We start from the raw sequence: 21043 nt of genomic DNA, 5'->3' as shown, positions 1-21043 counted from the left end.
GCAGATGAAACACACACACACACACACACACACACACACACACACACACACACAGGCTCTATTATGCAGCAGACCTCTCCATCCAATTGATCACAGGCATGAATTTGAGAACAAAAGGGAAATATTCCACCTCAAAGAGCGGAGAATTTCTAACAGAATGCCTAAACGCGGCGCGCTGTCCTCACCGTACACTTCTGAAGCCTTTGTACCGCTGAATGAGTTATAAAGTGTGAAACAATGTGTGTGCGTGAGCGTGCACACAGACGAGGGTAAGCCGCTGAGCACTTCAAACCAAGGGCCTAATCAGCACCCCATAGCCCACCCACACAACCTCTCCCAGCATCCCTCGCTCCTCTGCTCATCTTATTTTCATCCCACTGACTCTCCTCTGCATTCTTCCGCTCTCCCCTCTTTCTCTCCCCCTTTTCCTCCTTTTCCCCGGAGATGGAGGTGGTGGGGGTGATGGGAGGGTGTGTGTGAGGGGGGAAGGGAGGCGCTGCAATGACTCCTGGGAAACGCCGGGCACAGCTTCGAGCGCAGCTCGGAGGTCAGCTGAGTGCTTTCCCCGTCCTGGTGGTGGTGATGTTGGAGGGTGAGGACACGGCGGGCTGATCTAGGATCTGCGTCCCTGGGGAGCAGGCGGTGACAAGGCCGCTGGCGAACGCTATGACGCTGCTGAAATATTGAAGCTAATGGGATCGTGGAGCCGCGTGCCGGCACATGTGTGTGTGTTTTTCTGTGTGTGTGTGTGTGTGTGTGTGTGTGTGTGTGTGTGTGTGCGTGCGCGCGTGATGCTCATAAGTTGCAGCTACTTGAAGTGAAGTGGAGTGAACAAAGTGGAATAGAGATGGATAATGCATTACACTCTAAACAATGGCACGCAAGAGAGAGAGAGAACGAAAGCTGCTGCTGAGTGTGAAAAATGATGGAGAGGAGGAGAGAGGAGAGGAGGAGAGGAGACAGGAAGAAAGGAAAGGAGAGGAGAGGAGAGGGAGGAGAGGAGAGGAGATAGAAAGGAAGGAAAGGAGGGAAGGTAGGAGGTGACGGAAATCAGAGAGGAGAGGGGAGGAGAGCGAAAAAGAAATCAGAGAAGGAGAGACAAGATAGAGAGTGAAAGGAGAGAAAGGGAGATATACGGTGAAAAAGAGAGAAAGGGGAGAAAGGAAGTAGGCACGTTTCCATTAACCCTCAAATTGTGCAAATTGAAATTGCAAATACAAAATACGCATCTTGCAGTTGTTTTTTATAAAAATTTGAAATTTGAAATTTGAAATTTTGCACAAATCTGTAACGGAAACCTGCCTTGTGAGGTGAGAAGGGAGGGGCAAGGAGATAGGATGAGAGAAAACACGAGGAGGGGACACAGGAAGTGAGGAAAGGAGATTGGGGAGAAGGAGGAGAGGAGAGGAGAGGAGAGGAGAGGAGAGGAGAGGAGAGGAGAGGTAGGAATTGAGGAAATGACAGAGGAGAAAAAGAGCAGAATGGGGAGGAAGGAGACAAGAAGAGAGGAGAGAGAAAGAGAGGGCAAAGGAAGAGAGGTGGAGATATAGTGTGAAAGGAAAGGAGACAGGAGGTGAGGAAAGGAAGCATAGGAAGAAAAGGAGAGAACAAGAAACGAGAGAAGAGAAAATACGAAGAGTGAGAGTATGGCACATAAAAATTAAAAAATGAGAGACTGTTAAGATCCCTCAGCTGCCAATATGTAGAGACACACACACACACAAACACACACAAACACACACACACACACACGCACGCACGCACGCACGCACGCATGCACGCACACACACGGCGGCTTCAAGCTATCACACACTTCGCCTGGAGCACAATACAGCTCGTTAGTGTGGGTACATGCTCAATATGAGTTCCTCTCCCTCTCTCTCAACCCTCCATCTCTCAAGCAGTTGTCAATGTTATTATTTCCAAATGAATACACACAAATGTAGTACACTGTCAGACAGAATGTGCTATAAATACACTTCGTACAACAAACACACACACACACACACACACAGTGAGGCCGACAGAGAGAGCGAGCACCACGCTGCAACACACAAAACTCTACACTGCTATATGTTTGGGGGAGGGAGGACATGAACAACAATTAAAAATACAGTACTCTGTGTGTGTGAGCATGTGTGTGTGTGAGCATGTGTGTGTGTCAGAAAACACCCACAGCAAAACTTGTTCATGTGAGACCTGAGAGAGGCGTGTTGAAATCAGTGTTGCTGTGTGCAGCTCGTGGGCATGTGGTTAAATTATGGATTTCAGCTCACTGTCTCTGTCACTCCCTCACACACACACACACACACACACACACACACACACACACACACACACACACACACACACACACACACACACACACAGAAGGCGGATGTGGGATCTCGTTGCTGTAAGATATAGACAGAGCGCTGTTTTATCACGACGGCTGTGATGTTAATTAAAATCAGACAGACGTTTTCGCAAAGAAATAAGTTGGGCTCATTTCCATTCTGTGTGAGAGCGGGAAAGTAGGCCACGCTTTGGAAGGCGCGCCACCTTCGCTGTCCTACGGATGAGAAATGACTGACAAGCCGGGAGAGGAGAGACGAGGAGAGACGAGGAGAAGGAGACGGCCTCCCTTGTTTGTTATCCCCCTGACACTCCACACAAACAGCAGCCATGCCGGTGTGTCACACACTCCGGTTGTCACCTATCAAGTCTCCCAAGGCCAGAAGTGGGACACAGCCTCGACTGTCGCTAATTCTTCCCGCCGCACCTCGTCCTCCGGCTCAGCAGGTAGCCCCTCTAACACTAGGCGGGTTTCTGCGCAAAAATTAAGCGATATTTTTCGAAATGTCGATAAAACACAATGCCGAGACGACTACGTTTCCACTGAGTGATGTTATGCGACTTCTCCTGTGGCGATAACGTTCAAAGAAGCATGCCGATGGCATGGCGGCCACGTATGACAATTTGTGGCCGCCATGCCACGAAGCTGGGTTTCCATTACAGATTTGCGCAAACTTAAGCAATATTTTTCGAAATGTCGATAAAAAACAATGCCGAGATGACTGCGTTTCCACCGAGTGGCGTAACGGCGTGAAATTCCCGCCTTGGATAGGCTGCGTAAAAGAGGCTTCGGAGTCATCAGCCACCGCCAGCGTCTGGACTCGTTTGGGGGATTCATCTCGCTGCTGCTCGATAACTAAATCTCTCTCTGGAGTCAGAACGCCAAACACTTTGTGTCAAATCTTTATCATCACATCAAATAAACATTTAACTTCACTTCATTCGCCATCTCTCCCGACTGAAAGATACATGAACGCTGCCGCTCGGCCCCTGATGGCGCACTGTGCCTCGCCAGTCTCCAGTAAAACACGGACACACATTAAAACTCTGCGTGAGACGCCACCGTCGTCCCTCGACTTGGTCACACGAGCTCATTTGCATAAGCCGCCTTTTATTTAAACGACACACACACATGTAACCTCCTACAGCAGGCACACATATGCACACGCAAGCCTCCCATCAGCCCTCAGGGAGAGACACACATACACACACACACCTAATTTCCCAAAACCCACCCCTACGTGCGTGCCTGCTGAGATGCAAGGATTTAAGGGAATTTGCCTGCCAAGGGGAATCGTGCTGGATTTCATCATTCAAATATGTTATTCCGACGCCTCAGGACAATTTGCTGTGTATTAGTGAGCGTTCACTACTCGTTTCCAGTGCCAGAAACAAGATAGAAACTTTTCTGCTCCCGTGCATCCACGAATTCAGCACTGAAAATAAAGTGGAGAAGGTCACTCTGAGGGGTTTCTTTCCTGCAGATAACAGTTCTGGTTCAGAAGTGATAGATGATGAAAATTTCATTCAGATGAAAAGATATTTCATTATCCAGCCCGGTTAGTGTCTCCTGTGCTTTATCAAGGAACTGGCCTCAGGAGGTTTACTGGTCACTTACTTCGCACCAGAAGCACTTTTCCTTTTAGTTTCTGGTTTCAGCTGAGAGATTTTCATATTCACATAATAGTGATTTGAGGACGGTGTGATTGTGGGATTCAGGTGAAATGTTCCTCTCTGAGATGCATTTCAGTGGTTTTCTAACGAGCTGCTGGACTGGGCAGTACTGGAATACAAGTAACTGAGTTAAAATACAAAATATGAGAAACTGTATTCAGTTACAGTTTAACGTGGTAAAGTGGTATTCTGAATACAGCTAGTAGATTATTTTTATATTCCTCTAAAGTTGGGATGTTTCTAGGATTTCAGAACACTTCTAGGATTTTATAACTTTTCAAGGACATCAGTGCATTTATAGGAATTTAGGACATTTCTCAGATTTTAGCACTTTTCTAGGATTTAAGGATATTTAGGATATCAGGACATTTCTATGAGAACTCTTCTATGATTTTAGCACTTTTGTGATTTTAGAACATTTGTGGGATTTTAGGACATTTTAGCATGTTCTTTGGATTTTAAGACTTTTCTAAGACTTAAGGACATTTATTGGATTTCAGGACATTTCTATGAGCACATTTCTAGGATTTTAGCACTTTTCTAGGATTTTAAGTCATTTCTAGGATTTTAGGACATTAGGGAGGGTGAGGGGGATCCTCCACTGGCACATTTTTTTATAAACAAGTTCTATTTTGATGCTGTTTTACGCACTCTGACACCTTATGATGTATATCCCACTAAAAGTGAACAATTGCCAGTGTGAATCACTTTATTTTTATTGTTAATTATAAAATGATTGAGGGGCCACCCGGCACCCTGTCGGGGGCCAGATTTGGCCCTCAGGCTGTAAAATGAGTATCACTGCCCTGAGTCATAAAACCATGACTTGTATGTCAAATCCCGTCAGAGGCAACTCGTGGGCGGCTTATTTCAGTCAGTGCTTTTTTATTTATTCATGTCCCCTTGAACAGATCTCCACATCATGATGCCAGTTTCTGCAGAGGACCATGCATTGCTCTCCGGCCAATCGCAGACGTTTCATCTGTCTCGTTAGAGTCTCTTGGCTGGTTAGCCCGGTGCAGTCCGCGGGGGTTTGCGGCTACAATATAACTCCCGCTGCTCGGACCCATTCGGCACCGTTTAGTGAGGAAAACTCTCTGATGGCTTTTGTCTCGTATGGACTAATGGTAGAAAGGCTCAGCACGGCGCTCCTTTGATGCTTTTGATGCGCCTCATTAACAGTTTAAATTTACACCTGCCTCATGCATTCCTGCGGGAGCCCTCCTCCTCCTCCTCCTCCTCCTCCTCCTCCTCACATGTGAATGGGAATGTTTGTTCTGTGTAACGAGCCTCCAGAACATTTCAGTCTCTGATGTCTTAATGGCTTATTGGTTTTCAGCATATTTTGTGTGTATATATGACTCAGGATGTCCATTTGGAGCACCTTAATAATGCAGATAATCGATAATGATTCCGCAGTGGCTTCTGTTATGATATTTAACATCAGGATTTTGTGTATTTTCTGACCTGCAGCTCCCTCTCATACAGTTATAACAAGAGTTTGTCTTTGTGGAGGTTAATTATTGATCCAGATATAGACTGAGCTTTAACTAAGGGACTGTTCTTTATTTATCAGAGGAAGAGGGTTACTTTGTTTTTCTTTTTATTTAGACTCCTTCAAGCTACAAATATTTGTCCTTGAGTGGGGAAAATGCATGTGGTCTTATATCACTAATGATATGTATCGTTTATACTGCCCAGCCCATCACGATAACGGCACCCTGGAGCATAAACAGCTGACGCAGAAGGATACGTAAAACGTCACAGGTAGAAGAAGAACAGCCCGAAGGTCAATGACAGAGCGGCATCACGTGACGAGCTGGGATGACATTTGTTTATTTTATTTTGAAAGGGAATGTTACGGTTCAGCTATCACACAACTTTAAAGTGAAATTGTGACTTTATGACTCATTTATAGTTTTCTGCACTTTTGTTACAATGCTGCACTGAGTGGATTTGTGCGCAGTTTCTCCAGACACATTTTTTGTGTGTTTATTTTGTTGAAAAACAAATGCTGCACTGAGTGGTATTTTGATAAAAGCCATCTAAAATATTTTAATTAATAAAATAGCTTGGATAAGAATGTGTTTAAAAAATCTGACAAAAAATTCTGTCTTTACAACTGTTAAATGGTGTAATTTTGGCAAATTTTAAAATAAAATAAAGGCAGTAGGTGGTAAATGAAATACTAAATAAAGTTATTTAAAGTTGTATGCATATCCCTTCAGCCAAAAAAAAAAAAATCCTCCCAGTGCCAGAAATATTTGGCATGCCTCTCCACCACCTCCTCCCCTCTAAATAACAAACAGTCCCTTAGCCTGAACTGATTTCCCATCAGCTCACGTTTGAGAATTCACCCCAAAGAGAGAGCCTCTCTGTGGGTTCACTGCTGGGAGCTTCTCTCTTTGGTTAATAAATGCAAACATTTGTTCCTGATGGCTCACTTAACCTCTTAATTTATGTATGACCACCAGAGCCCCATTCAGCCGAGAGCCATCGGTCAAGCAGGCCTTCACAGAGAGGCCCCGCATGGCCCCTCGCCCTCTTTCATCTCGGCTGTAATCACCGCGTGTTTCACGCAGCAACGAGCGCCGCCGCGCAGCCGGAGCTCGCGCTCAAACGCGCCTAATTGTCCTGCGTATTGACAAGCCGGTTCCGGTGTATTACTGATTTTCCAGCTCTTCGTGACGGAGCTGTGCCGTGGTTTTGGGACATCTGTGGGGGGTCAGGGGTGAGGGCAGCCCCGGAGCTGCGTCCATCTGCCCAACAAATACCCACGTCTTCAGACACAAGCCCCGCTAAACACCTCTAATAGCCTGCGCCACATTTGCATTATGAGGCCCTAATGAGCGCGCAGACCACAACACAGAATAAGCCTATTTAGTTATCAATGAAATACCGCCCGTAATAAATGACTGCTGCAGAGTGAGATGAAAATAATGACACAGTGCAAATTTCTGCCCATTATCTGGGCTCAAAGCTCCGCAGCCTGAGTGGCTTTCTTTGTGCAATCAAAGGATATCAAGCTGAATCTGGGACACAGACATGAAACAGCAACTTCGAGATGGTTTCCTAATCCTCTAATCTTTTTTTAGGAGGACAACTCGGAGATGTGTCCTTAGACTCAGGCTGTGGATTTTTTTTTTAAATATTCAGTGCCTCTGCCCTCTGGAATTAGAGCTACTCTTAGAAACATAACTGAATGTGAAAAATAAACACACTGGCCCCACTCTCTATGCATGTATATCTACACATTGTTAAAGCTCTATGAGTGACCTACATTGTTTGAATTTTAAACTGTCAAAAGTTAAGTAATTTGAGCTGTTTTATCTGAAGAGCATGCAAAAGATAGGAGATTTTAACTGCCAGTAATAAAAGTTCACATTTCAATAACACCTGTGGTTAACCCTTTGAAACCTCTGCATCAGTTTTCATGTGCTGTGATGCAACATAGTGTGCAAGCACCAGTGCAGCCTGTTGCCATTGCTCCTGCTCATTTTCTTACTTTTTCTCACTTTTAGCCGTTTTATTTTATGTACACAGTTTCCCTGCGGGGATCAATAAAGTATTTCTGATTCACAAGGTGCTAAATCCTTTGACAATATGGGGTAAAAGGCACTTGGTAAGAAATGTCTCACAAATAGCAAAAAATTATCAAGAAAATGACCTGAAATTAGTTTAGAGAAAAGGTGAACAAAATGCCCAGAAAACTGTTATAATTATTATAATCATGATTTTTTACTTTTTCTTTTTTCAAATTTCAGCACTTTTTTCAGGACATTTTTTTAGCATGCTTTTATTTTTTTCTTTATTATTATTATTTTTGTTATTATTATTATTTGCAGGTAATTTTCTTGTAACTTTTTACTAATATCTTGGTAATTTTTGGACTGTGTCTTGCTAAGTTTTTCATTGCCTTCTCCCAGTGTTTTTGCAAGAAATCAAACCAGCTTGATCAAGTTTCATAAGGTATGGTTATGTTTTGGCACAAAAACAATGTGGTTATTGTTACGTAACCTGTTGTTTTGGCTTAAAATACCTGGTTTTTGGGACACAGTCCTACAGGAAAAGCTGCAATGTTTCTGTGTAAAACAACCACTTTTCATGCAGAACAGCTGCTGGAAACACAGTGACAAGTTGCAACAAAACAGCCAGATTTGGTGGAAGGCAATGAGCAGCTAAAGAAGCAACAACTTAGAAATTTGCATGGAATTTGTAAAAAAAAAAATAAATAAATAAATAAATAAAAATAAAAATAACCACAAGAAAAATTATCTGAAAATAGCTACAAAAACACAAACAAACAAACACAAAGGAAACGATAAAGTGAGAAAATGTAAAAAAAACAAAAACAAAAACAAAAACAAAAACAGAATAAATAAATTTTAAAAAAAACAATTAAATAAAAATTTTTTTAAAAAAAACAGGACATGGCAAGAAAAAACTGTTTAAAAAATATATAATAATTCTGAATTTTAATATATAATTATGATCATTAGTAGTGTGGATCTCTGTATTTTTAAAATAATTTTCTAAATTTCTTCTTACTGTATGGTGCTGCTACACCCCAATTTCTCAGTTTTGAGATCAATAAAGTATATCTATCTATCTATCTATTTATCTAAATTGAGTAATTTCTTGCAAAATTGCTCTTTGCCTTGTTTTCTCATGTTTTAGAAAATCAAAATTTGATCAAAATCAAAACAAATTTATTTGGAATAAATGGATATGAATACAGCACAAGAAAAGTGATGGTGATCCAGGTTTCAAAGAGTTAAAGCCTGTAACAGCTTGTAAAAGGCATCTGAACGCAGCACCAGAAAACTGATGCTGATACAGGTTTCAAAGTGTTGAGAGACTTTGATTTAAATGAAAAATATCGTTATTATATGTATATATTATAGTTCGTTTAAACCTTTTCTCTCCTAGTGGAGCACAAGTACAGCTGGGCGATATGCATGATACACATCGTTGTCACTGTGATGTGAGACCACATACCGTCTGAGATTTTGGATATCGTCACATCATGATGTGAAACAAATGTTGTCTTTTCCTGATTTGAAAGGCTGCAGTAACCTGATGTGATTTTCTAAACTCACCAGACTGTTCTACTCGTTCTGATACTTAAATCCACATTAGTACACAGAAGTACACATAATCATCCCTAAAATACTGTCACAGTATCGATATCTGCACATTTCCTCACATGGTGACATTCGAATTTGTTGCCCAGTCCGGCATTTATGAAGCTTCTGAGGAGATTTAAAATATTGTGATATGGCCCAAAAATACTGTGATATTATTTCAAGGCCATACCACCAGCCCAAAGCACTTCTACTATCCCTCTCCACTGCTCTTGATTTTTTGGCAGCTTTAGTAAAAATATCACCATGAATAAAAATACAAAGCTGGCAGTTAGTTTTAATCTCAGCACCTGACAAAGACGTCACTCAGTCTCTGTTTTTGAAATATTTGGGCTCCTTTGAGCTTCAGTGTGGGAACTAATACACCTGCTGTATATTTCCGCTCCATGCTTAGATATCAATCTGGGTCTCTGCTGTGACGTAACCGACTGGATCGGATCATTTAAGGACGAGTTGTGCAACTTCAAATCCTGCAGGGTTTCCTATGTAGTCCATTACGCTCCCCTCCGAACGGAGCCCGCTCAGCCGTGGCGAGATCCAGGTTTTGAAGGACCCGCCTGGCCCCTGTACCCCATCCAACCCCACCCACCAAACACAAACAAAAGGGCCCTTGCTCTGGCGGAACGAACCGAGTTTGGCCCACTCATTGCGTTTGTTAGCCCCTCAGAGACCCTGAATATAGAACAGCTATTCTATCTAATGAGGCAGAACTTCATGGCTCCCTCTATAAAACTTTGTGAGCCTTCTGTTCTCTGGCAACAAAGCCTGAATTTTTTAAAGTTTCACCCATTTTTTTTTTCCTCCCCCTAGTGACACACAAACTGTTAAGATGAATCGAACGCGGGCTTTTTCCTCTTGGTGACGCGAGACAAGTGCTGCAAACAAAGATGACTATGTGGAGAAATAGGGCGCTTAGACGGGAGGAGCGATCAAGAATAACGCCTCCGCGGGGAGAGCTTTGATGACACGGGGTTGTAGTTTTATGAAATAGCCTACATTTGGCTTTGTGTCGAGGGTCTGTGAGGAATTGTGAGTGAGGATGTTTTCCTCCGCGTTTTATATTCTAATCTATGAAGATGCTTCCCAGGCCCGATACTAATTTGACTATTTCTCATTTATTGTGAGCAAAGATAATTGGGTGTTGCCCGCTGTGTGTGTGAGTGTGCCTGCAAGGATCTCTGTGTTTACATAGCTTGTTTTTTTTTCTCTTTGATGGCAGCGGAGACCCAAAATGTTGCACGCTAACAGCGTTTCATAACGATATCACTTGAATTTATGGTCCTGCACCATAAGCCATTTTATTTCAGCGTTTCATAACAGGAGTTTGGAGTCAGAAGGTTCTTTCTGGATGAAGTGCGGATCAAAGATTTCACATCAGATTTAAGGACTGTGATGTTGGTAGTGAGGTGAGCTGAACCTGTAAAGGCCGCCATAGAGCTGTAGTTTTAGCGAAGCTGTCGTGAGGATATAGATAAATATTTATTTCTCAGCCTCTTTATTGCTTATTGAAACATGAGCAAATTGGCTCGATTCCTTTCAAAAACACGCAGAGCAACTCAACAAGCAATTTACCCAAAGACGAACAAGAAATTAGTATGAAGTTAAGAGAAAATTATCTGTAATTAGCCAAAAAAGAAAAGTGAGAGATCAAAAATATGGAAAAAATCTTTAAAAAAAAAAATACATAAAAATAAAATAATAATAATAATTTTGTGTAACCTAATTTTAAATACATAAGCTAAGCGATGTGCTGCTGTGGACGGGAACACAGAAGAACACGCTTCAGCCACCTAAAAAAGTCATCATCATCTTAAGCGTACACTATATTTGAATACCTGCTCTTTACCTTCCACAACAGCTGATGGAGGCAGCGGAAGAGCAGCAGCTCCGCAGTTCAGTGGAGCAACAGCATTACAGCGCCGCCTTACAGCGCCGCCTTACAGCGCCGTCTTACAGCGCCGCCTTACAGCGCCGCCTTACAGCGCCGCCTTACAGCGCGGTAAAGCAGTGAAAATATTCTAAACAAAGCACAGGTTAAACTTACACTGATATTTATATTTTGAGGTGGCTTAAAACTAATCCATAAAGGTGGAGTTTGCTCAGCGCCGTTTGAATATATATACGTGAGGCAGCGGTTTTCTACCCTGAAGTTACTGTAAATAAACAGCTGTGATTGTTATTCCCTCTTATAGACTCGGACCTACAGGGACCTTTATGCTCTTAAGTCGTGACCGGCAGCGTTTCAACCCGACGCCGTTTAGCGATGCATCATGTGGATGCAACAGGTTCTCAAACAATGACGACTGTCAGCGTATCGAGCGGACACAAGAGGTGGTTTTTATTGTCTGGATCTCACGCCAAAAAGCACCGGTGCAGTGGCAGTATTTGACGACTTCAGAATGAGAAAGCTGAATGAAGCCAGAACAGATGCTGTAACTGAATCTTGGTTTATATTTAATCAGCGCTGCTTGGTTTTACCGTTTGATCTCAGTTTGGTCTGAGTTTGACAGAGAGAGACAGAAAGAGACGGGCGGCTTGTGTCGTCTGCACAAATGAAACTCGTCCTTTTGAAGTCAATATTTATGCGATTATTAAGTATATAACAAAAGGAAGGCTGAAATAAAATATAGATGCAGAACTAGAAAAAAAGACCACATTGCAGTCATTTATGTACAGTCTCTTTGTCAAACTGGTATGAACGTTTTGCTTTTGTAAATATTCGAAGACTCAAATGACACAACTCAGGAGCGACATTTAAAGCTCCATTTGCGGCTGACTAAACTTTGATTAAAACCTCACAACTCCACGCTCTAAAATTTGGTGTCAATCCATCAAGTGTCTCTTGTTTGCACGTTTCCCCACATAAAGTGCAAATTCAAAGTGCGCTGGCAACAAACAGCGTGCGAGGACTTTGACACACCAGATCAGAGGAAACCACAGCTGCGCTCCCTCACACGGATGTGCCTACTCATGAGCTGTCACGCTGCGGGAAGGTCTCGGGTGGTTCACTTCTGTGGCGTCTCATCCGGGGCAGAGCGCGACTCATCGAGGAGATCTGAGGGATGATTTCGTCCTTTAGTAGATAGCCTACTTTGGTGCGCGGATTGTCTTTGCAGCTTCGCCTCATTAGCCCTCTCACGGCCTGCACGAACAATCGAGGCTGCTGAAATATTGATTAGCTCCATAGTGGGCAGAGTGTTTTTGGTGTGCGGCGTTTTGGATGCATATAGACTGTTTGTCGAGTATTTGTCTTCGGTGGTTGTTTACTCCTGAGGGAAAACAATGCCTTCCCTTCAAAGGGGGGCCTTTCTAGGGTTTTAGGGGGGGGGTTTATCCCGGACCACTGTAGTACAACTGCTATCATTAAAAATGTATCGACTAGAGTTGTAAAAATAGTCTGTTTTTTTGTTAAAAGTAGCAGAATCTAACTAATTACATCTAGTCAAGTGTGCACATGGACAAATTATCAGATCCAGAGCTTTTGAATCGTTATTAGGGACTGTTTGTTATTTATGAGAGGGAAGTGGCGTGGTGCAAAAAGGGAAAGGCAAGTCAAATAACTATAAAAGCACTGAGGAGGGACTTCTGTTTTATATTTTGGCTTAGGGGACAGGTACACCACTTTAAATGGCTGCATTTTGCATTTATTTTACCATCTAGTTTTACAGAAATATTATAGTAATGGGTTTTTATTGGAAAAATTATTGGCTTTTTATTTCTCATTGGAACTTAGTGGCATGTTTTGTGTTATTTTATAACTTTTGGTGATTTATTATTTTTAAAAAATTTGTGGAAATTTTAAAAACATGTTTGCTTTTTTTTATTTATTTATATACTATTTTGGGCCTTTTTTCATCTTTTAAAACAGTGATTTTTTTTCCCCTTTAAACTTTTGGTTAATTCTAAGGATGTGATTTTTTCAACTTTTTATATAAAAAAAATTTTGGTGAATTTTTTTGTCTATGAAAACTTTTGGTATTTTTGTTTTCTTACAAAATTGTGGTGTTTTTTTGTTTTAAATCTTAAATTTCTCAACTTTTTTTTTTTTTTGCAATTTTGTTCCGCCAAAAATTTTTGGTGAAAGTTTTTTGAAAGACAAAAAAATCTCTGTCCGTCTCTCTTTCTCTCTATATATATGTGTGTGTGTGTGTGTGTGTGTGTGTGTGTGTGTGTGTGTGTATTTGCATATATTGCAGAGATGACACACTGGTTGTGTGCATGCATGCAGCCTGCCTCCTGTTTGTGTGTGTGTGTGTGTGTGTGTGTGTGTGTGTGTGTGTGTGTGTGTGTGTGTGTGTGTGTGTGGTGTCCCCTCGTATTTTGTGTTGCTTTATTTGAGGATGTGCTATAACGTTCAAAGAGAATTATATAGTATTGTTTATTGGGGGTGACTCCATAAACAGGGGAGCTTTAATGCTCTGTGAGAGAGGAACCGCACCGCCGAGTTTACTGCCAGCTGGACTTGTGTTACCTGTACAATCCTCTTTAGTCACATTAATATAGCCCCGCGCCATGCTCTAAATAGCACTGCGGGGACTTGAAACAGCACAAAAAAATAGAGAAATGGAGAGAGAAATGGGAAAAGGTAAGATGGAAGAGGAGTGGGAGAGGAGATAAGAGAGAGGAATTACAAAGTAAGTGAGAGTGGGAGTTCTGTTGCCTATCAAGTTTAAGAAGCGTTTCCACCTTGGCTGCTAATGCACTCGGTGATTGTCTTGTGTGACTCATAGAGTCTATAAAGTAGGTTAGTGGGTTATTGCTTAAAGTTAAAGAGCTAATAAGCCTTAAAATGTTTTTTCTATGTGAAGAAGTCTGTCGCAAAGTTTGTCTGTGATGATGAAATGTGTCATTAAAAATAAAAAACGCTATAAGCCCACACAGCACAAACATAACTTATTTGTTTGTTTGACTGCAGATGGAAATCTTTGATCTCATCGGGAGCATTTTATGTGTCTGATCAGAATAAAGAAGGCGTTTGAGCAGAGTGCTGCCTCGTGTTTTGACAAATGTAGCAGGTCGCAGCCTTTTCAAACGCAGGATCTGACACCAGAGCAGTGATTCAGTAAAAAGTGAAAGACGGCAGAAGAAAATATTGGAACCGTATGTTTCTGCAAATAACTGTTACATTTGTACATTTCATAGGTATCATGTCAATGTTTCAAAAGTGACGTGGCGTATGACCCGACTTTGTCACAGGAGAACAAGGGGATGACGTGTCTTCTGGCAAAAGCATACCAACAAACCGCAAAATTGGTTGTTTTTTTGTGAGTTATTGCTTTGTTTCCAGCAACATTCAGACCCCAAATGTGGGTGTTTTTAGGGACTCATGGCTGCTTTTCGTGCAGCTTTTTAGCGTTTTTGTTTCTGTTAAGTATTTGGCCTTCCTGCATACAGCACTATCACATACATTGCTGAGTTGTTTCTGTGATTTATCAACAACATTTAGGTAAGAATAGCAGTTACTTTTCACTAAGACGTCGCTGCCCCCCCCCCGATTGTCCACCTTAAACTGGATACTTTAAATCCAAATGTGATCTTTTCCCTCCCATAACCAGGTGGTTTTGTTCCTAAACCTAACCACCTTTTAACCACAGCTTTGTCAAAATGCAGAGTCGCAACATATTTGCTACAAAATAACTGCAAAAGTAACATATTCATGGTTTGCAGAAATGTACAATACTTTTTCTGGTGATTGTGTTTGGATACAACATGAAACACGTATACTGGTATCATGTATCCAAAGTTAAAGCACACGTGTTTACAGATGGTATTAGCATGTGTGATCTGATCACAAGTAGACGCTGCTAAATACAAAAAACGACCACAAGGACGTGCTTTGATGAGATCACTCAAACCACTTGCTGAGGTGGTCTAAAATGCATTTGATGACATATTTCCTGTGGTGTAAAAACTACTGAGTCCTGATGCGTCCCCATTAAAGCATACGCCTTTAAAACGTTCTCATCTTAACTTGTCAAGTATCGCTGCTTCGTCAGTGGACTTAAATGTCTACATATGACGTGCGAGGTCTCGGCCTCTTGTTGATGTTCTGGGATGCTTCGTCACCTTTTAGATGCAATATCTCTCTTTAGATGCATACAATCTTTTTCAAAATAAACTTACAACATCGTTAAAACACCTTGTATTTACATGTATTTCCTCGTGCAATAAAAAATAAGTAGTAGGTTTTAGAAAAAAACATCATGTTTTAGCTCAAAATTTACACGGGAAGCAAACAGCGGGCTGCTGGGTGAACGTCCAGGGTTTGTTGGACCCATCCGTTGCATTAATATTATTGTTATTATATTATTGTTTTCAAGCTCTCAATGTTACACCGTTACTGCAGTATTTCTAGCTGATGTCATCCTCTTTGTGTTATTGTCAGATGCCAAAATCACTGATAAGACGACGGTTCTGACAATTTGGTAATGTGAACGGACTGAGGTCATCAGTGCAGGCAACGTATCCTCAAACAACAGTTTGTATATGCATGAACACCCAACGAATGACGTAACATCCTGCGTGTAAAGTTACATCATCAATGTAAAGCTATGGAGGTTCGGTTTAGGAAACGAAACACGGTGAAGACGTACCTTAAAATGCAGTTCTGAACACCGATCTCCGAAGTCCTGTGTTTTGTGACCATCCAGCGCCCCAAACTGGCTCCTAACTGGACTGCTTGGCACCACTTTTTTCTATGGCTGCAGGAAAACATGCGATAACATTGTTGAATATTGCGATAGGATATGACTCATGATAAATATACAAATATTGAACTATACGGTTTTATCGTCTTTCTGCTTTAGCTTTGCATTGCTCACATAAACCTCAGACAATGAAAAGCCTAAACACACAAAATAAAAAACCTAATATTATACAGTTTTTGGCTTTCGCTTGATGACTATAGTCGTCAAAAAATTGTTAATTGTTTCCAAGTCGCCGTGTTAGCTTTTTTTTAAATGAAAGGAAAAAGACAGAACACTGACATTAATAAACACCAACATGACATAAGAACAATGAAAACAGGTTGGTTCACGAAAGTGTTGAGGATGATTTGATGTTGGCAGGGTGAGTGTGTGTGTTGTGTGTGCATGTGCATGTGTGAAATGCAAAGAGAGGAATGTGTAAGAACATCAATAAAAGGTGAAATTAATAAAATAACACTCCCCCTGTGCAGTAAACTCAACATAACCCTGTGAAAAATGTTCAGGTCAAAAGGTTAGACACATGTTGCGAGGCTGTTTTTTTTTTGGGTTTTTTTTTTCATTTAAAAATTCTTGGCTTTTTTTGTAATTGACATTTTTTGGCATATTTTTTTCTTTGAATTTTTTGGGTGATTTTTAAAATATTTTTTTGTTTGTTTTAGGGTTTTTTGGACCAGAACATGTTTGAATGTCTGTCTCAAATGTGAGGAAAAATAAATTTAATGTAAGATGCCAAGATTTCAAATGTAACAGCTGGAGAACTTTAACCACATTTTTACACTTGGTTTCCCAAATATCCGGGAACCATGAATGTCTGTACAAAATGCGATGGCAGATCCTCCACCAGTTTTTGAGATGCGTGACTAAAAGAAACAGTCTAAACACAACTTGTCAGTGACGGCCTCTCACTCGTCAGCTCTAAATAACTGCGTGTGATGGATCTGATCTGTCTGTGGAGCAGCTGTTAGGACGTGTTACTTTAATACTCTTACATAAACACTGATCTGATGCTCACATCTCTGCTGAATATTCAGTTTTCATGCAGCGATGCAGCGTGTTACGCCTGTGTCTACAAGATTACTAATTTCTCATCACTGGGCTGTTAAGTGAGCCATTTGGTCGGGACAAGTCCTCCCTATAGATCCCTGTGAGCCTCAGACAATGTCCCATTGATTGATGAATGATCACAGGCTCTTGCGGCCACCAGCCCGCTCTCGGCTGCGTCAGCTTCACAGCTCATCTGCATGCCGGAGCCTGTTTTTTTTTTAACACATGCGAGTGGAGAGAAGAAGGGGAGACATAACTTCACATGAGTGATATGCACACGCCTGCCATCCCCTCCCTCCATGCTTCTCTTAACTCATCCACCCCCATCTGTTCATCCAAAGCACGGCACAATCTGGCGCAACCATCAGGTGCGCACACAGCCCCCCTCGACCGCTCACGCACTAACTTTTAGATTCAAAATAAGAAATTAGAGTCAGGGATGTTTCTAGGATTTGAGGACATTGAGGGCTTAGCCTGGACCTCTGAAGGAGGATTCCTCCATTCTGATGAACAAACTCTGTTTTATGCTTTTCATGCATATTTATATCTGAAAACACTTTTTAAAAAAGACAACAAAAAAAAAAACCCAACATATGTTCTTAAAAAATTACTGGTGAGTTTTTTTTGTTTGTTAAAAACATTTGTTATATTTGTTTTCCTGCAAAAATGTAAATGTAGGTGATTTTTAAAGACTTTTGGCTTTATTTTTTTGGTGATTTTTTTTTCTTTAAAAATTTTTCTCATTAAAACTTTTTGAGGGATTTTTTTTTTCTTTGAAAACGTTTTGGTTTTTTTTCTTCTTTAAAAAATTTTTTTCTTTATTTTTTTCTGGATGATTTTTTTTTTTTGGGGGGTGTCTTTTGGTTACTTATGGTATTTTCTTTTTTCTTTCTTTCAAAGTTTTAGGTGCATGTCTTCCAAACCTGCTGGGCTGTCAAAAATAAAAATTGCCAAAACTACTAAAACTACACCATTAATGTAGCCAGAAACTGTAAAAAAGTTTTGTGATGGTATAGATACACTCATGTTTAGATTCGGGGCTTTTGTGACTCCTCTTTGGCGCTAATAACACCACAGAGCAGACACAAGCCTCTCATTCTTCCACTGAGGCCGGGGCCAAACTTGGTAACGTGTAACTCCTCCATATATCGTCCCTTTATTGAGGCCCGATGTGTGAATCTTTGTGTGCGCTCCTCCTGACCTCCCTGACTCGCGCTCCGGTGATGGAAACAGCTCCGGACAAAAGCGGATGAGACTGAAAAGCGGTGAAAGGAAGAATGAGAGGGGAGGTGGGAGGAGATCGGAGAGAAAACGATCCTGCGAGCTTTTAAATCATCATTGGAAACTCATTAGAAAGCTGGCGGGGCCGGGCGGAGCCGGCCGCACAGATTGCGCGCTCCCGACCACAATGCCGGTAATGAAGTGGAAGCTCGGAGGGAGTGTCCCAGCACAGATTTCTTTACACTGGTTACTTCAGCGGCCCTAAAGTTTCCCCACAATCTGTGTGAGGGGTGTAAAAAAGGTGCATTCATGAGATGTTAACCGCTTTGTTTATCGCGAGGAATTTATTCAAAGTGTTGCAGCTATCAGCGACAGATGGGCTGGAGGGTGATGGATCGGAGCACAAGTTAACTAAAGGGAAAAGAGATGGAGAAAAGAGGATAAATGTTTAATGTAACTGGACGTTATCAATCTGGTGGCGTCATGGTGCCAGTCTGCGCCTGCTGCCCCGTGCACATCTCTCTGCCTGTTGCGCCAAAACATGCGCACTATGGTCCCCTGCTGCGCAATCAAAATGCAAAGTACCGCATGTCTATTTATCCAGGCATTACGTCGTTTTACTTAAAGCAAGCATTTTTACACTGCAGTTTGGTGCATTATGTATTTTTGTCTTCTCCATTTCTTTATTGTGCAAAATTTCATGCACCTTTCAGGCACTTTATTCACCCCGAAAACCCTTTTATATTTTTTGAAAAAAATATGAAATTATGAAAAATGTGAGACAGGGTGGGACATACAACTTTAAATGGCTGTGTTATGTATTTATTGTTACCACCAAACACATTTTGGATGATTTTTAAAGACTGATGGCATTTTTTGTCTTTTTGGCGCTTCTGTTTTCTTCCTGATTCCTGATGATTTTTAAAAAAATTTCTTTTTGGCAATTTTTTTCCTTTAAGATTTGTTGACTGGCAGATGCTGTTATGTCAACTGTCACGCCTCTTTTGCTTATGTGATGCCTGCATGCTGTCTAAAATCCAAAAATGGAGCTGCGTGATGCTGCCATTGTTTGGTTCTTGGAAAAGTGATACAAATAAAGGACATCGGCAGCTTAATAGTGTGGTCTCTGTGTAAAATGACTTTCTGCTTCAAAGAAAAAACATTTTCTGCACAGTTCATGTAGACATTGGCGGAGACACCAGCGGAGAATGATAGCGAAATGGACATTCGGAGATACCGGCGGAGACCGGCATAGCGGACATTTGAAGACACTGGCGGAGCAGACATTCAGAGACACTGGCAGAGAATGAGAGCAGACATCGACGGAGACACCACGGAGAATGAGAGCACACATTTCTGGGAGTTTAGGATTTAAGGACATTTCTTGAATTTTAGGACATTTCTTGGATTTAAAGGGCATTTCTACGATTTTAGGACATGTCGAGGAATTTGGGACGTTTCTCTGACTTTAGGAAGTCTCCAGGATTTTAGGACATCTCTCAGGGTTTAGGACATTTTGCGGGTTTTAGGAAGTTTCTATGATTTTAGGACATTTCTAGGACGTTTCTGGGATTTCAGGATATTAGGGACTTGGTACCTCTGTTGGGAGGGGGGTCCTCCTCTTTTCTTTTGATAAACAAGCTTTATTTTGATGTTGTTTTATCCACTCTGGCACCTTGTGCATACTAAAAATACAAAATCACCTTTTGGGGATGTAGAATATTGTTGGGGGGCCACACTGCACCCCATCAGGGGCCAGATTTGGCCCACCGGCTATAAACTGAGTATCACTGATATTGAGAATCTTATGGAATAATTTATAAGAAATAACATTTTCTGCACAGCTCAAGCGGACATTTCACTGAAATGACCTTAAAATGAGTGCCAGCCTCAGGGTCTCAGCTAACAGCCTTTATTATTTTCTAAAGGCTGCACAAAGGAGACTAATTAACCTGCACACCACTTTATCATGCGTTCAATTTTTGACGAGAGTTGCAGAAAAATGCAGGTTGAATGGGCAGCTGATTCAGGGACATTTCATCCATTTTAGAACATCTCCAAGATTTTAGGACATTTCTGAAATTTCAGAATGTTTCTTGGATTTTCTGACATTTCTGGGATTTTAGGAGATTTCTTGGATTTGAGGGCTTTTCTATGATTTTAGGGCAATGGGACATCTCCAGGATTTAAGGACATTTCTCAGATTTTAGGACATTTTTAGGATTTCAGGATGTTAGGGGCTTAGGATCTCTGTGGGGGGGTGGGGGTCCTCCTCTTTTCTTTTGATAAACAAGCTCTATTTCGATGCTGTTTTATACACTCTGGCACATTATTCATACTAAAAATACAAAGACGATTCCCAGAATTAGTGACTTTATTCTTTTTTAGGAATTAGAAAATGGTTGGGGGGGCACCTGGTATACTATTAAGTTTATTATCAGTGATAGAGACACTTCTAGCGAAGAAATAGGGTATTTTTTATATAACTTTCAACTCATAAGAAATAACATTTTCTGCACAGCTCAAGTGGACATTTCACTGAAATGACCTTAAAATGAGTGCCAGCCTCAGGGTCTCAGCTAACAGCCTTTATTATTTTCTAAAGGCTGCACAAAGGAGACTAATTAACCTGCACACCACTTTATCATGCGTTCAATTTTCGACGAGAGTTGCGGAATAATACAGGTTGAATGGTCGCATCAGCCCTGCCAATGAAGTGTGATCCTCACTTAAAGACCTCCATCCAGGGGCCGTCACACGAGTTCCTCAAGTGTTGCTCTCTGCAGCTGAGGGCCGCATTCACTCCTAATCATTTCCATCAACAGTGTGGAGGATGAGGCCATTAGGGGGACAGGCCCCGGAGTGCTGTGCTCCGGTGGAGAGGCGATAATTGGATAATTAGTGCGGGGAACCAATTAG

At 41.5% G+C, this 21043-nt stretch overlaps 1 protein-coding gene across 7 annotated transcripts in view; it reads right to left on the bottom strand.

The window, feature by feature from the left end:
- The window catches only part of LOC121951775 (uncharacterized protein CXorf38), a 58071-nt gene extending 42218 nt beyond the window's left edge, over positions 1–15853 (bottom strand). For all 7 annotated transcript variants that reach the window (XR_015778224.1, XR_015778222.1, XR_015778223.1 and 4 more), the window contains exon 1: positions 15746–15853. The gene's annotated coding sequence lies outside the window, so the exon portion shown is untranslated. The remainder of the gene's footprint in view (positions 1–15745) is intronic.
- Positions 15854–21043: the final 5190 nt, after the last annotated feature.

This window comes from Plectropomus leopardus, chromosome 12 (assembly GCF_026936395.1).
Source record: "Plectropomus leopardus strain MGB_pleo_1.0 chromosome 12, ASM2693639v1, whole genome shotgun sequence".
Taxonomy (NCBI): Eukaryota; Metazoa; Chordata; class Actinopteri; order Perciformes; family Serranidae; genus Plectropomus; species Plectropomus leopardus.
This window is presented reverse-complemented; position numbering and strand designations above follow the sequence as displayed.